Genomic DNA, 20,668 nt, shown 5'->3' with positions numbered 1-20,668 from the left:
CAAGGACATTCTCATTATTAGGTATTTTCTTAATGAATGCTTCCGGTTTCAACACCTATTAAAGTAGAGCAAAATGATCACTCTCCAAAGCAAAATGTTTTCTACCCCTCTCCATTGCACACAAAACTAACTGCAAACCAAAACTGTCATCAAGAGCATATTTTGGAAAAACAGCAGCTGCTGGATTATGAAAGAACTGTACTTTCATTTATTACCTACTTACCATGGCATCAAATGGTTGTTGCCACAGAAATCAGTAGTATTTATTGATCAAATATGCATTGACACCATCTATATAAGAAGTAATAAGAATAATTCGTATGCACCAGGCATTGGAGGTAATTCAGACATGGACCTCTTTTACTGCTCCCCATCCATGAGGATGAATCTGTTTGCTATAAGCCAGACATCCGAGAGCCACAGGCAGGGCTGGGGAAATCCAAAGACATGTCCAGGGGGAATTTCCCTGGAGAACATGAGACTGACAGGAAAGCAGAGCTTAACCGTTAATACCCAGGAATCACTAGGTCACCCCCATAAGCTGAAGATACCCAGACCAAAGCAGAATGTTAGGGGAGGACTGTGAGCCCAGTAGGTTGAGAAAACAAGCAGAGGGTGAACACGCAAATCAACATCAATAAGTCAATTTTTCCATAAATATCAACTGGTCATTTTCCTTCATATATTTCTGACATTCTTTAGGACCCTGGGGAGAGAGTAGCTAACTAAATAAATGGAACGAGTCTCCCACAGCCTTGAGTTCTAGGGAGAGATACGATGAATCACATCTCAGATGGATTTCAGTTATACATGCCATAGTTTAGATCTGAAGTGGTCCCCAAAGCCTCATGTGAGTGGACTATGAGGGCTCACAAGGACTCACTATTAGGAGCCTGGGCATGACAGATGTGTCGCTGTGGGCATGGCCCAGAAGGATTTCTGTCCTTAGGTCTTCCCTTGCCACTCTGCTTCTTGACCGCCATGAGGTGAGCAGCTCTCCTTCACCAGACCCCTCTGTTACGCCGTCCTGCCCGGGACCTGGCTAAGCATAGGCTGAAAACATGAGCCACAGTAAACCTCTCCTCCCTTGTGTTTTTTGTCCACCAAGGAACAGAATGACTAAGCTAGTGTTCGTTGAAATATCACAATTAATGATCACAATAAGTATATAGGATGGAGGCTATAAAAGATATTAGGGCCATTTCTTCAGTAAAAAAAGGCTTCTAAGCAGACATTTAGAGTAAGTAAAGAGTAAATTAAATGTCCATCTCAGGGAATTATTATCCAGGCAGAGACCCTGGGGCAAGTTGCATCTAGGATGGTTAGGGAAATAAAAGGCAGTATTGGCTAAGCAAAGGCAAAGGAGACAGGAAATAGGTACCAGAGCCTCAGCCTAGGAGATAGGAGTGGTAGGCTAAAACTTAAGCTGTGGGAAGGGAAACCATGGGAGGCTTTAGAGCAGGGGAGTGACCTGACCTAGCCGCCATGTTGGGGACAAGGACTGGCTGCTATGTGGAGGAATAACAGGAAGTAGTGAGGAACAGGAAGTGGTGAGGAACAGGAAATAATGAGGAACAGGAAGTGGTGAGGAACGGGAAATAATGAGGAACAGGAAGTGGTGAGGATTAGGAAGTGGTGAGGAACAGGAAGTGGTGAGGAACAGGAAATAATGAGGAACAGGAAGTGGTGAGGAACGGGAAATAATGAGGAACAGGAAGCAGTGAGGAACAGGAAGTGGTGAGGAACAGGAAGTAGTAAGGACGGAATTTGAGAGACCACAAGAAAACACCACTCACTACATCCAGATGGATAAGAAGACTGTGGACAGGGTTGATGGTGGCCGGCATGAGGAACATGTGACAAATGTGACTGTCATAAGGGAAGGAAAAAAGTTGGAAAGGGCTTTCACTTAGTGCTTATGCCTAGTAGAGCTGATGAAACATTTCCCTCATGGAAGTTTAGCTTACATATTTGCAAGTTGAATGGATGCAGACACACAATTATATTTGAAATGTATGAACAGCAGAGTTAGCTGGACTTATTCAGAAGTTCCAGCTATAATGTCGGCTTCAGCAAGCAGGGCTGTGAAGGTGTCATAAGTGACTTCAATGACAGTGTTAGTAACACTGCACCAGAGGATGGGTTTTTGGGATTCTAGCTCAAAGTTCACAGTTCACAGTTCAAATAATTCCCAGTCTTAAAAGCCAATTGCCCTCCTCTGCTGCTGTAGTTAATGAGAGCTGTTAGAAGGGGACCCTCTTTGTGTGTAACAGCGCCATCTTGTCCAGCTTCCTGGTAAACCCAGCACAAACCCTTTCTGAGATGACGCCTAAGGAAATGGGTGTTGGTAGCTGTTGTCGCTGACTGGACGCATCAAGAAGGGGCATAGAGTGACAGATGGCCATTTCCTGCCACCAGGAGTGATCTGTGTGTGCCCTGTTCTTTCAGGGACTTAGGGAGAAAATACCCCTCGCTCTATCCTGGCACCGTCTCCCCTACTCCCTCAGGGCAGCCTCCAAATTATGTTACTCCACTGCTGCCATCACAGCTTCCTGTTGCTATTAACATATGCTATCATGTCATGGGAGAGGTGCTGGCTGCCTGTTCTGGGATCTCGACGGGCTCACGACTGATGAGCTCATACTACCTCCCAGGTAGACCAGCTGCAGCAGCCACCACCGAGCAATTGGAACAGACTAGGAAAACCAGTGTTTCCAAATGCCTGCAGCAACCTCCAGGTCAGTTTCCTGCTCTGACCCAAAAATTAAAAAAAAAAAAAAAAAGAAAAGAAAGAAAGAAAAGAAAAGGAAAGAATCCACCAGAATAATGTGACGAGAAATGTAAGGTGATGTGTCAAAAATAGCAATGCAGGTCAAACTGGCATTTGTTGCTCTGAAAATGATGAGCTGTTATCCCTTTCCCCACAGCTGCTTTTGCTCCTCCAGGAAAAAAAAAATCAGTCATTATCTTGCCAGGGCAACAGAATATGAGAATTTTTCTCACTATGCTATGATGGCCCCAGAACAAAATAAAGATGACCATTATTTTTAAGGTGTGACAGTGTCCTTGGAAAACAATAATTCCATTCACAAGAAAGTCTTTGAAGATAGATTGATTTTGAACAGCAATTCCATTCACATAATTCCATTCACAAAATACTTTAAAGTGCTGCTTTTCAAGCTTTAATGCACATATGAATCACCTGAAGATCTAGCTAAAAATTAGATGGTGGTTCAGAAGGTCTAAGATGAATTACGATTCTGCATTTCTAATAAGTTCCCAAGTAAAAGTCACTGCCATGGGTCTTTAGATTCTATCTGCTGTACGAAGACATTAAACTACTGCTGCATTATAGTTATGATGATTCTGAATTGTTTGACTTTTTAGAAAATGCAAATTTCCACCAGATTTGGATTTTGACCAAGACTTTCTGCACCTGCATGTAAAAGTTCTGACATGCTAGTATGTGATTTTTTTGGTGATTACGGATGCCCACATATTAGCATGCCCTGTGACAATGGCAATCTTTAACCATGATTCATCTATATATTTGATTATTAATATATGCTACTTTGCTGATCTATTCATGCAGAGAAATTTTCTTTCTCAGCCCTTTAGAAAGTTAGTAATTAAATTCTTAGAACTCCTCTAAGCAAGAGGTAGATTGCTTAAGATACAGTTTATTTCTTTAGAAAATATTAATGCTGTCACACTCATCTTTTAGAGGAGACACACACTCACACACGCGCACACACACACACACACACACACACACACACACATGCTATTTCACTTGCTCCTTGGTAGTGTGAAAGCCATGAAAGTTGTGGAAGAAAACTCAGAATAGGAATAACATTACTTTACATTTTGATTCAGATTCTGTAATTTCAAAGAAAGCCTTTGAAGATACATTGATTTTGATAATTTCCTGCCTTCCACTTAACATCACCTGGAGCCAATCAAGAGAAATCAGAGTCTCTAGCTCTGACACTTGGGTGTGAAGCAAAAACAACACCTTTATTATTTTAAACTTCAGTGTTCCTGAAAGTGAGAGGCTGAGAGGTTGAAAGTTCTGGCTCCATCCCTGCACATAAAACAGGAACACACCATTTTGTCCACAAAGAGATTTTAATCAGAATGGTGAAACTGGTGGTTCCTCCTGCATCTTATTCTAAGAAGAATCCGCCAATCAAGCCAAAGCATGCCTCATGGTTTGCTTTGCAGATAAGCATCCTCCAAAGTCTGTGGCTGAGAAGATTCCATTGCCTTAAATTCTATGCCAATTTTAAGATCCTCAATTTATTTTCAGATTGCAGAGTTGGGATGGTATGTGGGGATGTGGGAGGATATATTGCTCCATTGTCATTTAACCATTCATAAATTAAATGTCTGCATAAAAAGGAATGCATTTTACAATTTCCAAATTGATGAAAGTTTTATGGGGAGATGTAATGAGAATAAGGATGTATTTTATGCAGGAGGGATGCTGTCTGGCATGAGCGCCAGAGACAAGGATTTAAGGTCCTATCATTGAATCGGTGCAACACAGACAATGCCTTCAGGCATGGATGCTCCGAGGTTGGTCAGGAGAGCACGGCCTGACTCCCAGGGCTTGCTGCTTCCTTTAAAATGGAGAGACACTCTGGTTCCAGAGGGCAGGTCCCCTCACATGTAGCTACGTGAGCTTGAGCACCTGATCTCACTGAAGAAAACGTAACGTAGAGCTGACATCTCATAAGATGGTGCTCAGTGACTTGGACATCACAGCCAGAATACCTGCCCTAACTGTGTGACCCTCTGCAGGGTGTGTGCCTCTGTCTTTATGCAAGAAAACGATCACAGTGTGTATGTCATGGTGCTGCAATGACAATTCAGTGAGTCGCATTTCTATAGTGCCCGGGATCAGTCCCATACGTGATTGTGAACACTGTGAAAAATCAATCACCTTGAAGCAAAGTGGGTTGGTGCACATTCTCGGGATTCACCTGGCTTAGTTTGCCCCTGTGCCGGGAATTTATTAGACTACCTGAAGACCAGGTGGCTCTCATAAGACTCTCTACCATTAAATCAGTAGTCTGGGGCATACTAGCCTACTCATAGCTCAGTTTACTGCTGGGAAAAAAGTATTTCCTAGAGGTGACACATATTTGCTGCCTCCCCCATACAAGTACAACTCAGCATTAAATTTGATAAGTAGTCTTTAACCCTCTGAAAAACAGTTCGTACAAGAAAAGGGCAAAGAAAGGAAACAAACAAAGACTTCTGTTGCATCACACTCACGGTATTCTTCCAGGTGAGACCCACACATTCATCAGCCCTGTCCGGCCACAGTCATTCATCAGTTATGAGTCCTCTTCCCAGGGCTGTCACACAGCCCATATTTGACTATTTAGCTCACAAAAAATAATCTTTCTCTGCTGTATGTTTTTTGCCACACAGTACATGATGATAACACCTTCCATTTATAGAGGACGTTAATGTTTTTCCAAAGCCTTTCACATCCATTATTTTATTTAACTAGACATCTCGTAAAAGGCTCATTTGTCTTTGAAGAGGCAGCTTTGGAGAAATTTTCAAATTTGATTTTAAAGTGTACTTTCGCTGCTACCAAAAGTTGTCACTGAAGACAAAATTTCCACCAGTGATTCCTTTTAGGCGACAAACTGTGGCCTCTGCCTGTCTGGTTATTCACTGCAGAGGCAGAGCCACTGTAAAATCATTCTCATTTCTCCTTTTTTCCCTTCTCTCTGTTTCTTTCTGATCCTATGTCACCCATTAATCTGAAGACACCCTTACTTAAAGTAGCTTTGGTGTTCTCACATAATCCAACTCCCCACACGTTATCCCGACTGGGAGTTGGTCTCCATGGTGATGGGGCACCTTTTAGAGAGCGATGCCAAACTGCAACCCCAAACCCACTTACAGAGTGCAGAGTGTTGTTCAATGCTGCAATTAAACCTACGTAATGAGGTTTTAGTTTAGAAAAACAACCCCTATGTTAATATCTTTTGTCTTAAAAGAAAAGTACAATAACACACATGCTTAGGTGAACCTTTTCTCAAGCCTGGTACTCCAAGGCACGAGGCATGTGAGAAGCACATACTTGGTCAGTGTGTGATCTGAAGATCTCGATATTCAGAGTCTATCCAGCATAGGATCCAGCAGCTGATGACCCACTGGGATTTAAAAGACATCACTAAGGATGGTTCCACAGGCTCTAGTATTTCTGTCTTCTGCACAGAACGTAATTTTCGCATTCATCTTCATGAGCAGCTTGTGAACTAGAGACACGAATTCGCTGTCTAGTTGGAGGGAGATAGAAATGAAACGGAACAAACTCTGCATACCACACCAACACTTTACAAAGTATTTCTGAATTTTTTTCTTTTGGAGAAAAAGAATAATATCTGTGGGGAAATATGAAGATGGCAATTTTAATAGTTGTGGAGATGTACAGCTCCCTTTGTGTAACCTGTAACAGCAAAACTCTAGGAAGAGCCTAGCATTCACGCAGACCTTCCGTTCACCAATCTGTTTGCAGCCCACCTTCTGTATTGTTTTCATTATATCATACCGCTTAATAAATTGTCAGTAATGTACTGGCTTAAAATATTTATTATCTGGAGTACCACATGATCAGTGAAGGATGGCAAATTCCTGTCAGGATAACTCACCCCCATTGATTTTGTGCAAAACCGATTTGCTTTTTATTATCTGGCTCTGGGAGGGGGGAAAACATAAAAAGTTCAATCTTTCCCTATTTCTCTCTTCCTCCCTGCCAATACCACCGTCAAAGAGCATAAAATGTTTCTTAGGGAAGCCTTCTCTAACTCTTCTCGGTATCCAAAATTTTTTTTTTAAATTATGTTATCTGAGGAGCAATTTTCTTTCCTAGGTGGGAAGCAAGTCATTCTTAAAGCAGATTATGTCACAATAAATGAGTATAATTTAAGGTTTTAATTTCCAAAATTTTAACAAATTAAAAATGTTTAAAAATGCAAGAATGGAAAGTGACAACAACTCAAATATATTCTTAACTTTTTGAAATTAATATTTGTTAAAATTGTGGAGGACGTGCTGGAGTTACAATGGGCTATGCTATCTTATTTGTTCTGACCAACGCATTAAATTACATATTTCTAATAGAGCTATGTCAGTGCTTCAGAGATGAGCATCAAAAAGTTGTCGCTTGTATGCAATGCAAGATTGCCATTTGGTAGTGAGTTTAGGAAGCGAGAACCCCCTTCAGACATCACATGTCATAGACACCTTAATTAGCACGTGACCAAGAAAACACCCCAGACTATCAAGGGAGGAGTCACTCGGTCACTGAAGGGAAATGGGATGCTTAGGAAAGTAAGTGTCTTCATCTGGTCCACATCTGAAGATGTGTTTTAAAACAGTATTGTGTGTGTGTGTGTGTGTGTGTGTGTGTGTGATACCAGGGATCAAGCTCACCACCTCACACTTGCCATGCAGGCGCTTATGCTCCTGAGCTAAATCCCCAGCTAAAACTGAGTATTAAAGAAACACAAAATGGGGCACCCATTCAGGACCCCCCCCGTCTCTCCGCAGCTATTCCTATTCCTTATTCCCCATTCCTTTCCTCTGATAAATTTTCCCACGCTTAAGAAAATAATATAAGGCCTGAAAAATGTAGTAAATGTAACCCGCGGGGTGGGCAAGAATTCCAAAGCAATAGAAGAAGGCATGTGCATCAGGGTTAGTTACTTATTAGACACACTTTTAATTTCCAAACATTAATATAATCTTTAAAATACACTATTTAGGGCTACATTTCACAAAATTCGAGTGCACCAAATGTTGCACACAAGGTTTTCGGAAAGCTTTTGTTTAGTAAGAAAAATATTAAACCTCTGTGAGCATACGGAACGAGGACATGAGCAGATTGTAAAGACAAATACAAAGGATCCATTAAATAACACACAGAAAAATAACAGTCGACTCTTCATACCCATAGGTTTTGCAACAAAATGATTTAACCAATCTTGGATTAAAATATTTTTCTAACAATGGCAAACTGAATGTGCGCAGACTCATTTTTCTGTGTCATTGTCCCCTACAGTATACACCATAGCAAGAATAGATGTAGTATTTTCATCAATTAGGCAGTGTAAGTAATCCGGAGAAGATTCAAGGTGCCCAGGAGGATGAACGTAGGATATAAGCAAATACTACCTCTTGCTGTATAAGGTGACTTGAACACCAGCAGATTTTGTTTCCTGTGGAAATGCTGGAGCCAAATCCCTCATGTACTAAGAGACAATTGTATTTTACCAGTAAACAAAAAATGCTAAATTAAAAATACATTTTTCAACTATCTTAACAGGTTTTAAAATTAAAATATTTAGTTTTGTTGAATATGTGAGGAGAAAAACAATCTCCAATAATGTTTCATGTATATAAATTGCTATAATCTTTCTTGAAAGCAGTCTGGAAATAGAAAACCTTAAAATAAAATTAGACACTTTAACTCCATAATTTCTCTTGTAGGAACCTAATGGCAATGGAAAGCATTTATGTACCAAAATATTCATCATTGTAATATTTAACAGCAAATTTTCTAACACTGAAGGAATTTTAATGGCATATTAATGAAAATATTATGCAATTATCTTAAAATCATAATTTGATGGAATAATTCATGACCTTGTACAATTTTCTCCATATGCAAAAAAAATCACGATACATAAGTAAATAATATTATCTCAATTTGTACAAAAAAAACATGAATTGAAGCATTTAAAATCCAGCATTTTCATAATGATTTACTTCTGAGTGATGCAAATGATTTTTCTATTTTTTATTTTTATATTTTATATTTTTCCATTTTCTATAATGGCTATGCAATACTTTTATTCCTAGGGAAAGAAGCAAAATTGCAATTTTGTATTTATTGATAGAAATACACTTAATATAGGAAGGCTTTCTGGGATCATTTGGAAAACTGAATTCAGAGCCTACATAAGCAAGGGACTCAACTACCTCCAGTTTGAGACAGTTAAAACTTATCAAAAACAAATTTCCACTATCACATATGCAATCCATGTTGAGGGGCAAATCTCCCTAGGTCTCTCCTGTTTCTACTTACCATTATTCTTCTGCAGTATGCTTATATAATGAAGAGTCTTAGAATACAAAGCTGTCTCCCTCCAAAACAAAGCACAGACATATTTATTACACATCACAGAAGGCTTAAATTCACTAAATTCTGGGTTCCAACCCTACATCCTGTAACACAATCACTGATAGGTAAGTGTCATCTGACACTCTCCACATCACCCATTGAGAGTTAGGACAAACACCTGACTATGAAAACTGCAGTGAGAAAATAAGATTCCTCCACCTTTGACCCGGAAGACTGTTGTCTTCTACAAACACCCATGAAGCCATAAGAAGCTAGCTTGTTACCTTTTAAGTAGGATAAAGTCTTAAATTCCTCTTAACAATTATCTGATTAAACATGAATATCCTTGGCTCTAAGCCAAGAATATCCAAAGGATAGTACTTTAAGGTTTATCAATAATTTGCATTTTATTATGTGAAAAGACTTACAAGATTCTTTGTTATGAACAAGTCTGGATGGAGAAGACTCAACATGCACAGCTTTACCAGTTGAGGTTAGGAGAGAGTGGTATACATAAAACAGGAAAACAGAGCCTTTTGCAAGAGAAATGGGGAAAACAGACCACAAAGGAACAGGGTGACCTTGCAAATTATTGTCACTTTGGAATTTGAAAGGGTGTCATGCAGTGATGAAATACAGTAGAATAAATTTACAACAATATAATAAATGGTAAAATTACTAAAGAAGGGTGTGCTGACTACACTCTTCCCCATCACAGAACTGCTCACCTCTCCCTAGTTTCCCAGATGTGGAGGTAGCAGTTAGGGTGGAGCACCATCTTGATTGGCTTTGGGCTGTGCCTGGAGCATTGGAACACACTTCCAGCTATGTCTGAGTGGGTCATGGAGGTGTGGCCTTGGGGGCTGATTTCTGGTTCTGGCCCTTTCCTCTCTTCCTCTGCTCCTCTGCTCTGCATTCTTCCCACCATGAACTAAGCTTCTTTGATCCACCACACTCTTCTGACATGATGTTTCTGCCATATGGCCCATTTACCATGGACTGAATTCCCTGAAATCATGAACCAAGTTAAACTTCTCCTCCTTTAAGTTAAGGATTTTGAGTACTGTGCCTGAGCAATGAGAAAACTAATATAGAAAATCAGTACCAGAAAAGTGGACCCGTTGCTGTAACTACCTGTCTGTATGGCTTAGAAGTCTCTGGAACTGGTTTGGAGGAGGGATTTGGGAAGATTGGAAGATACAGGATAGAGAAGCCTTGGAATGTTGTAAGTAGGGCATGGTGGATGATTCTGATTGGAGTTCAGAAGATCAGAGCGCTGATAAGAAAGCAGACAGTAAAAGCTGGGCTCAAGAAGTTTCAGTTAGAAACCAGGACTATACTGGCAGCTGGACTATAAGCTATTTGTGTTAAGCTGGCAAAATACAATCCGCATACATTTTGCCTAAATCCTAAGACCTGTGGAAAATTGAGATTAAGGACAGTGCACTGACAGAAGAAATTTCAAGACAGTCCCTTGTTTGCTGCTTTAAGTCAAATTTATAATAAGAAGGAAGGAAACAGTAGACCAAATTTTTTGAAAAACCCAAAAGAAGCACAAGTATGGTGGGAACCAAAAAACATTATAATTGCTAAAGAGAATAGTTCCATTTAACAAGGATCAAGTACTATGTACAGAAACAAGAAGAAAGATGCCTCAGGCTGTCTCAGAATTCAGCAAGATCTCATGATTCACAGACTCAAGGGTGAAAAATTATAAATCTTTTGAGAAGCCAAACCCTGGGAACATTATTTGTGAAGGTCTTCCCAGGGAATTAGTTCACTGGGATTCATTTCACTGTGCTCAGTCATCCAGGCACTCAGGAGACACTATAGCCATGATCCAAGGGGACCTGGCTCCTGCTCCAGGTGACAGCCAACCTTGACATCCTCACATGATGCTGCATTTACTAGCATGCAGAATGCAAGAGTTCTGGGGTCACGGAGGCTTCTGCCCAGTCATCAAAGGAAGGCCTGAGATCCAGGCAAGAAGTCTCTAGAGGGGAGTGCATGAAGCTGTGGGAATGAAACCAAAGGTACAGTGAAGAGCCAAGGAAGTCAAATATACTGGTAATGTGAAACATCTCCCAAGGAAAGATGCAGGCAATGGGTGGAGTAAGCCCAAAAGACATAGCCCACAGGAGTGGACCATCCAACTCTGGAATTCACATCTTATTACCATGTGCCCACATGCTGGATACCAAGCTACAAGATTTAATGTTTGCCCTGATGGATTTTTACCTAGCTTTAGTCTAATTGTTTTCTTCCTCTTTGTAATAGGAATGTTGACCATATGTCAGTGTACTTTGGGTTTGTAAAATTTGCTATTTTTTTTTACAGCAGTTCACAGCTAAGTGGTTTCCTTGAATTTGGGAAGAAACATTGACTTGATCGTTGGAAAAATGCTGTCATTGAAAAGTACTACAACTTTTGAAGCACTGAGGAAGAAATCATTGCATCTCTGGATGTATGGTATAGAACTGTGCTATGTTAGGAAGAATTATGAATACGGTATTGTCTTCATTTGGGGATTAAGTAGGGTTTAAGGAGATGTGGTCAGGTATGAACTGATGAGGAGTAGAATGCAGCATGAGTGAAGTGCTGATGTGATTGGCTCTGGGATCACCGTGGGGGATTGGTGAAGCACACTTCTGGCATATCTGGGAGGGTCATGGAGGAATGACTTTGGGTCTTGATATAAACCAGGCCCTCTTCCTCTGGCACTGTTACAGTATTCTGTTTCCTGGCTGCCATGAACTGAGCATCTTTGCTCCACCATGCCCCTCTGCCGTGGTGTTTCTGCCTCTGCACCAGTTGACCATGAACTGCGAAAGCTGATTAATACAGAGGAGATCAGCATGCATCCTTAGCAATTGAGCTGATAAGTACATAATGGCACACACAAAACAGAAAAGGAGAGTCTTTGGGAAGAAGTGGAGGGGTGTGAATGGGTGACCATGTAACTTCTTTTGTCAACCTTTTATTATGAAATGGTGTCACTGGACAATGAAACAAGGTGCAGAAGAATTGTGGAGGACCATGTGGATGGCTCTCCTTGAATAAACAGCAATCACCTCCATTTTGGTTAAAACTGGCCCTATCTCCATGCACTGATGTGCACAAAGCTGGCTAAGTTATTTCTTTTTCCTTTCGGTTGGCTCTAAGCAATATTAATAGGGCAATGGGGCTGGCTAAGGTGTTGATGTGTAATCTTTGAAGCTAGGTGACAGCAGCTGTTTCCCTGCCCCATGACTTCCTAAACATGGTCAAGCAGGTAGGATGCAGAGACACCACTCTAGAGCTGTCAACTGGGTTTGGGCCTCAAGATAAGAGGCTACGACTTCCCAGGGCAGAGAAGTTTGCACATCAGAGCTGAAGCACCACCACCCAAACATTACACGCTACCTCCATTATGTTATGCAGGTTGGTCTTTCTGTATGTCCGTCTCTCTGCATATTGCAGAGGAGCTTTCAGGTCTCCCCACATACCCTGGATAACAATGCTCATATATCTCCTGCCATTCTCACAGCCACTTATCCTCAAGCCACTCCCTTCTCCATGAATTAGTAAAATCCAGGTTAGGTCCTGGGTTGAGGCCTTTGTTCCAATGATCCTTCATCCTAGTGAGACTCAGTGCCCCTTTGGCCCCTGGTAATTATAAATATGGCTTAGTGTCTTTATTTGCACTGGAAGTGGTGGGTTGAAATTAACTCACTAGAATGCCATTAACATTTCCCTAAGGTTACAAATTTAAACTTCCCAGACCACGACAAGGATGGAAAAGGGATCTCTACGGAGAACATCTCTACACATAACAAATGGCAAAACTACTGAAACAGGGTGTGCTGGCTGCCTGATGTCCTTGCAGAACTGCTCTGTTCTCCTAGTTTTCCACACCTGGAGGCCCCGTAGCTTGGCCCAAAAGAGCCATCTCCACAGTACAACAGCGTGGTGCTGAGCCAGTAACACACGTTGTCAAGCACGGGAGTTTCGGGTAGCATAGCACAGAGACTCAGAATACTGTTTTTTCTATCCTCTGATAGCATATTTTGGTAGCAGCCACTACTTGGATGTTTTTTAAAGGAGAAAATAATGTGCTTTTGAGTAAAATATTTTCCCCAGTGGAGAAACTTATAAGGAAAAGTAAGTACAGTCTGCTTGCAATCAAATTCACTTGCCTTCTGTTTCCAGGGATCTGATGCTTTCTGCAGCAAGCCGGAGGGGCCCCTGGTGCCTTGGTGACTGCAGCCGGCTCAAACTGAGGCTGGGTTGGACCAGATGCCCACAGCTGTGCTCCCGAGGTTGGCCTTCCTAACCTATGCGCAGGTTTTGGTCAAGCTGTTGTTTAAAAAGAAAGGAAAATCAATACATCGATTAAATGTTTTTCCCATAAACTACCCAAAAAGTGAGAAGATAATGAAAGAGGATTTTTTAAAGCAGTTAATTCAAATGCTTCCACTCATAAGCGTAAGTGATGACAGGTGCAAAGGAGGGGACCACACACTTAAAGACTTGAAAACCTCGGTTCTTGAAAATTCCACAAGTGCTTCACCTTTCTGTAAATTCCAAATTAGACAAACATGAGCATTAGTGTTTCTAAGAGCATTCTTTACTCCAAAATAATTTTTAAGTAAAATCAAATTTAATCTTGATGAAAATGACCTATATGTGGATAGAGAAATATCAGCTCATAGGGCCAAAGTCAATTAAGACACATTGAAAATACCTTGGTGTTTACTTAGCATTATTTTTACTTGTAGTACTTTATCTGCATTAATCTTGGATAAAGCTGTTTATGATACTGGATTACCCCATCTCACACTGAAGTTAACTAGCTCTGTTTTCTCTTCTTTTTTTACAAGGAAAGAAAAAGCAGAAAAGAAAAGAAAGCAAATAAGAAACTCCTGGAGTCCTACATGGTGTGTGAATCCACTTAGCACTATTATAATGCCCAATTAATCTTAGCAACATGGGTGATGAATCATTTCTCCAGGTGTCTTTTCTAAAGAGAGCAAATTTAGCTCCAACATTTGGTTATTGTCTTAAACCAACTGTAATCTCACCAGATCAATGGAGAAGCAAATGACTGAAGCCAAATCTATATTCAAAAACAGTCTACCCCTGGTTGCTAACATAGCACACTGACTGCCCTGAATACCAAATTTTCTAGGTAATCCTGAATTCCAACATTTGAAAATGATGACTGAATTCATCACTCGAGCCCCTTCTCAGGTCTTGATGTGATGCTATCTCCTGCCATCTACTGATAGATAAAAAGGATAAAAATAACTTCTCTAAATCATTTGATCATTATACCAATGGTTCAGTGGCAACTGATTCATTGCGTCTTTTGTTTGAATATGGAAAACCACCCAGTAGCTCAGGGCTTTTACATCCAAAAGCTAGCAGTAAGCTTGATACCTTTAGAAAGCTTTTTCTTTCATTCGCAACATCTTCATTTGAAAGCGTTGTGGTGTAGGAAGGCATATCATTGGATTTGGAGCAACAGACTCTGGGTGCTTATGCCAGCTCATCCAAGGACCCACAAGCTTGTTCTCAACTTAGGTTTCTTTTTCTAAAATAAAAGTGTCAGGATTGGGGTGTACCTCCTCCCACTTCTAAGATATTTCAAGTTTTCCAGCGTATTTGTGTTCTTGGTGCAAAGAATAGGCCACTTGGTTTTATAGATAGTGCAACTAAAACTCAGAATGTCACCCCTTGGTCACTCCTCTGCCTCTGCAGAAGGCATCTCTCAATTTTGTCTGCCATATGGAATAGCTCACATCCAACCTGTCCCCAGGGGCCAGCACCCCCAGGAGCCCTCTGCTGCTCCTCCTCCTGTTGACACCTTCACCGTGAAAGATGCAGCATTTACACACAAAGTTAGCAATTAATATTTGAGTTAAGTGACCTTGCCAGCTGGTCAGCAGCTGACCCCCCCACTCCTGAATGGGAGATGGATAAACTTGATCTGTTTTCTAACTTTTGAAGTCCACGACTCTTTACTTATCTGAGGGTTATTTATTTGCTAGTTTCAAATGTTCAGGACACCACTGAGAATCAAAGATGGACAAGAAAGTTTTGGAGGAGCATCTTTAAAGGTCGCCAGAAAGCAGAAATGCACGTCCCCAGGCTCACATTTACAGTTCATGTGCTTGACTTTTGAGAGTTTCTCCTGCCCTCTTCAAAAACCAGGCAGCACCAAATATAAACACAGTGCTAAGCTAGTCCAGGTTGAGCTTTTGCTTGTTGCCATTTAGAGACAGCAAATTAGACATGGGGACAGAGTGTGAGAGGCACCATGGGAAGCGACAGCAGAGCATCTGATAGTGAACAGGGAGTGAAAAATGCAAACTATCTCAGCTCAGTCTTCCCAGAAAGCACAGGACTGCGCAATTCGGGTTAGAAAGATTAGTATCAAAATGCATTAAAGTAACAAGTGGTCAGAGGCCTGGAAGGTATCAGTTTTAGATAAGAAAAATTCACCATGCAGATTTTTTTCCCGTTTTAAATGATGGTTAAAAAGATGAAACATACCCATGGAATAAAAAGGGCAGGAAATGGCATACGGCTGGGGTCTTCCTTGGCCAAAATTTTCACCTCAAAGTGGTTGTCTCCAGTGAGCGCTGTTAGCCCGCTCTGACCCCTGCACTCCCCCTGGACGGCTGATTAAAGATGATGCAGGACGCACAGTGTGCAACAGGGAGTTACTTCAGTAGAGCCTGTTCTTCTCCATCAGCAGCGCTGGTCAAGGCCAGACGCCATCCAGGGTAACAGAGCTGAGTGGCCCTGGACAGCATGACTGCTGACCAGAGCACTGTTTCAGCACCTCCACATGTCCTGGTCCCCATAGCCTATCAGCCTCAAGCTTGCCAAATACCCGGAACTCACTATTTTGATTTTTTGTATCTTGAGGAGCTGGTAGGCTTTCTTACTGCTTCCCCTGGCTCTTATAAGTCATTTCCCCCTGGAGTGCATGGTTTTATTGGACGTTTCTCTTTTCTCCCCATTTTTACTGTACTTCACACATGTTTGCAGTACGTAGTGATCACATTTCTCATGGAGCATTGGCACAAGTACACAGCACGTCTCAAGTTCTTTCATCCCCTTTCCCTCCTCCCCTCCATCTCTCCATCTCCTTCTTCCCTTTTGCAAAACATTTCCTTACTTCCTCTTCTCAACCTTTAATTTTGCACTTGACTCATGTTTTGGGTTTCTCACAGAAGCGACACCATGCGATGTTTAAGCACGTGTGTCACTGTTCCAGACTCAGTCTTCTCCCCTCAGGTGCTTTCCTGACAATAGCACTATTTGCCTGAATCCTGGGCAGAACACTGCCCGCCCCCCTTCTGCCTCCTTTCTAGCCGGGCTCTGGGTTTGCACATTCACAGGCGGCAACCCAGGTGAGTCTCTGCCACACTTGACCTTCATTTGCACCATTAGTACGATCATGGGAAGCCAAGTGTGTCAGAACAACAATGGGTAACAGATTGCAAGGAAAAATAAAAAGCAGGGCTGTGCGTCCTGCTCCTTGGATTTGCCCTTTCGCTGTCATGTACCGGGGTGTGACAAAGCACAGCTTGGGAGGAATGCGGGCTCCTCTGTAAAGGTCACGGAAGTTTCCAACAGAAAGTGATGACTCATGCGCCATACATCCTGATATTTCAGAGTGTTCAGGAAAAAACGCACTCTCGGCCAACACGCCCTTGCTTTCCATCATTTTCTTGCCAGTTCTCAGTGCTTGTGAATTTCACCACAAAGGGAAGTTCAGCGGCCAAGGTGAGGGAAATCGCTAATGCGAACAAAAGTTCAGAAGCAGGGCAGGAGGGATGGGCCGCTGCATGTTTGCCAAAAAGGCGGGTTTCACCCAAACATACAGATCTTTCTCCACAAATCTGCAGCTCAAGCATTTCGGTATCTGGCCAAGCAGAGTTTTAGGGGCTGCTTTTCCTCCCCAGCTATACACACACGCATATGCAAACACACACAAACATCAGCTTTGAAATCACATGGTATTGTCTCAGAATTTGAAATGCATCCAGCCTTTGACCTTAACTTTCCAACACTTCAGGAAGCAGGAATTCTCACACCCTGAGGCCTCTAGTTAAACCAGCCCATAGCAAATCTCCTCCCAAAAAATGCTTGATTGTATATTCTGCACATTGTATATGTGAGATTGTATATTCTCTTGTCAGTGAAAACATGTAAGATCACACATTCCAAATCTTGATACAAATTCCTCATCTTAGCATGGAGCAGTATGGCCGCGTAACAAATATGCAGCTCGAGAGGTCAGTTTGTCATCTGCGTGTGAGTCTAGGAACATGAGCTAAGTAAAGGATATTCTCACAGAGCAATAGGGTGATAGATCCAATGTCTCTGTGTCTATATCATAGAACTCAACATTCAGCTTCCAGGGGAGAGTGGCACTGGCCAGGTTTCAGTTATTTGTCACCACTTGGTCAAGGAGAGGCCAGGATTCTCTGTAGAGGGCAGAGAAAATGCTGATGCATGCCGGGTAGGCAAAGCCACAGGCTTGCTGTAAGGCAAGGAGGTAACACAATGCCAAAGCTCAGCTATGTCTTGGGAAGTGCGTCGTTGTAAAGAGAATCCACGAACACTCGGCCTATGTCCCGAGCGCCCCTTTGCCGGGAATGATGTACTCGCAAAGAGAAAATAAATGTTTTGAAAATAGATATAAAACTACCTTTTTTAAGATCACATAATGAGTTCATTTTTCACTATATTTGTCCTCTAGAAAGGAGAGCAAGATCATCCAAGACTCCCATCAATCCACTGTCAAATGAAAATTGAACAAGAAGCTCCAAATTCAGGGAGTTTACAGGGGATGGAGTGTGGCTCAGTGTCCAGGGCTTGTGTGGACACTGGGTGGGGAAGCGTGGGTGGGGAAGGATCCTCAGCACTGCCAAAAGAAGGAGACGGGCCCTGGAGAACAAGAGGACACGAAGCTTACGGAAGCGAATCTTTCCAGGTCCTTCCAGGTCCGGCCCAGTGACCCTCAGCTTTTGCTTCTATACCGGTACTTCAGCCCTGTGCTTCTCTAATAAGCAGAATGATCTTCCTTATGTAGAGTAAAAGTCAGTTTACCTTTGAATTCCACATATTGATCCTAGTGCTACAGACTAGAACTACATAGAAAAAGAAGAAAATAACTTGTAGTTTTATCCTGACAGCTTTTTAAACACTTGAATCATGTCTACCACCTTCCGCCAAAAATAATAACAATAAAATTGATCTTGCTGCACTGAACAGCCCTACTTGCTTTGAACAGTTTCTCGAAGCATTTCGTTAACCCTTCACCATGTGTTTGAGTCCCCTTTGCCCACGTAGCAGGTACACAGACAGAGTTGGAATTATTTTTTCTCTTACCTCATTCCAAAAAAGATTCCAGTGGCCAGCTGCCAGTTTACCAGTACCCCTGTAAGAACTAGGATGCCCCAAACACACACCAGGCTCCAGAGTCAGAAAGCAAACATAGCGCATTTGGCATACCGCACACATAGGCTGCCATATGTCACCGAGCGTGTCGGGAGCTTTGACGTTGAGGAGGAAGAACAGGCTGCAGAGGAGCCCAGACAGAGGCCTGGGTTGTGTTCCACGACCGGACAGTGTGACGCAGACCTTAGCTAAGGAAGCAGCAGGTGCGAAGGCTGCCTCTCATACGAGACTCCTCCTAGGAGAGCATCCAACCGTTCTCACAGTTCAATGTTGCCTCGCACCCCTAGGGGAAATTCCCCCGGGAGGTGTTAGAAGAGGAGACTGCTGTGAAAGACATTTTTCAGGCACATTAGAGCTGACAGGAATCAGTTCCGATGTCAGGACTGGATGTGTGTAGGAGCTAAACAGAAACACACACCAGGCACCCCACCAACCATTCCCTGGGCACTGAAAACCACCTCCTCACGCTCTCTCAGACTGGAGTTTTACCTACCTCCCATGAGGGGAAGGAGAAGGGCGAGGGCTGGGATGGTAGGGGGGTGTCACCACAGGAAGACCTGCAAATGGGACGTCAGACGTACACTTAGTAAATCAGTGCATTCCCGTGCCTGGAGGGACACGCAGCCTAGAGAGGGGCCGCCTTGATTTGTAGCTGACGGTAAGCTCTCTGCCATCATTTCAGCCAGTTCAGACACTTAAGCCTCCAACCCAGGCAGCATCTTATGCATGTATGATGGTGACAGATGACAGGAGCTGAAGTGGGAATCTGTAATATCTCCTCATCAGGTGGCTCACATAGGGCAAGGGTCAGTAGCGGGCGCTTGTGTGTGTGCATCTGTGTCATTCATGTATGTGATAAGTCTCTTTTAATCCAAGCATGATTGTTTATTTTCCATAGACAATGACAGTTTCTCCACACCTGGTCTAAAGCTTACTCCTAAGCTTATCTTCACTAAGCTCACTGTTTGTAGAAATGCGACGATACAGTTTTGTTTGTTTGTTTGCTTGCTTGCTTTTCTTTAGTCGGTTTTGAACCCTGGGTTGTCAAAAGAAAACCGTCTGAAAACCCTGCTTGGCGATTCTGGCTAACACCGACTGCACGCAGCTTCTGCAGCGCTGAGCTGGGACGGCAGCGTCTCTCCACCGGAGGTGCAGCCCCGTGCTAGATAAAAGTTTGCTCCCACGCAAACTGCAAGAGAAGGGAGCCAAATCACTCATCTGAAAAGCCAGCCTGTGACAAAACTCTACTTTGTCAGGAAGGATTCTACTTCCTGTACTACACACACTGCTAATCCCCACACGCAGAACATGGGAATGTCTGTAGGGTACAAGCAAGTACAGAAAGTCACCTGCCTTTCTCTGTATGTACGCTAAATAGGTAACTGGTGTCCTGAGGGCAGGGATTCCTCTGTGGTACACGGTCTGTCTCACTGATTCATTATCCTGAATGCAACAGAGCCCAACACATGCGTGTTCTGCAAATGACGTGGTCACTGTGCCAAGTTCACTGCCAGGAAGGTATTATCAGAGTCCACTATTCTGCCTGTAAATGTCAGGAAGTAAACAACTCCACGCTGGTAAACAATGGCCCACAGAATAATGTAGCAATGGGTGGCCCATGAGGAACCTCGGAAGAAAATACAATTTGGATTCACATACATCTAAAAAAATTGTGTTGATGTTTTAGGCCTAAGAAATTATCATCCCTGTCTTTTTAAATGATCCAAAGAGGATGCAGTGGGCTCCTTCTTTATGGCTATTGGAAATTTAACACCCTCGTTCCTTTTTAACCCTTTACAAGGTGTGAGAACAAACAACAGGGTGAGTGGAGCCCTGGTGCCAATGCAAATCTCTCCAAGTGAGGTTAGGGAGATAGAGTCCTGGGAACCCCGTGTGACCAGGGCTCTGAGCCTGGACTAGAGGGACAAGGGTGGTGGCTCACAATGGGGCAGAGGAGGAAGCAGCGCCAGAGGAAGAACGCAGCAACCCCCACCACTCCCCGAGAAGGATGAACACAGAAGCAATGAAGCCGCTGTGGCAGCTATGTGCAGCCTGCTACAGCTC

This window comes from Cavia porcellus, unplaced genomic scaffold (genome assembly GCF_034190915.1).
Source record: "Cavia porcellus strain 051 isolate PalLab524CR breed Dunkin Hartley unplaced genomic scaffold, mCavPor4.1 scaffold_12, whole genome shotgun sequence".
NCBI lineage: Eukaryota > Metazoa > Chordata > Mammalia > Rodentia > Caviidae > Cavia > Cavia porcellus.
The sequence above is the reverse complement of the archived record's forward strand: the minus strand, read 5'-3'. Positions refer to the sequence as shown.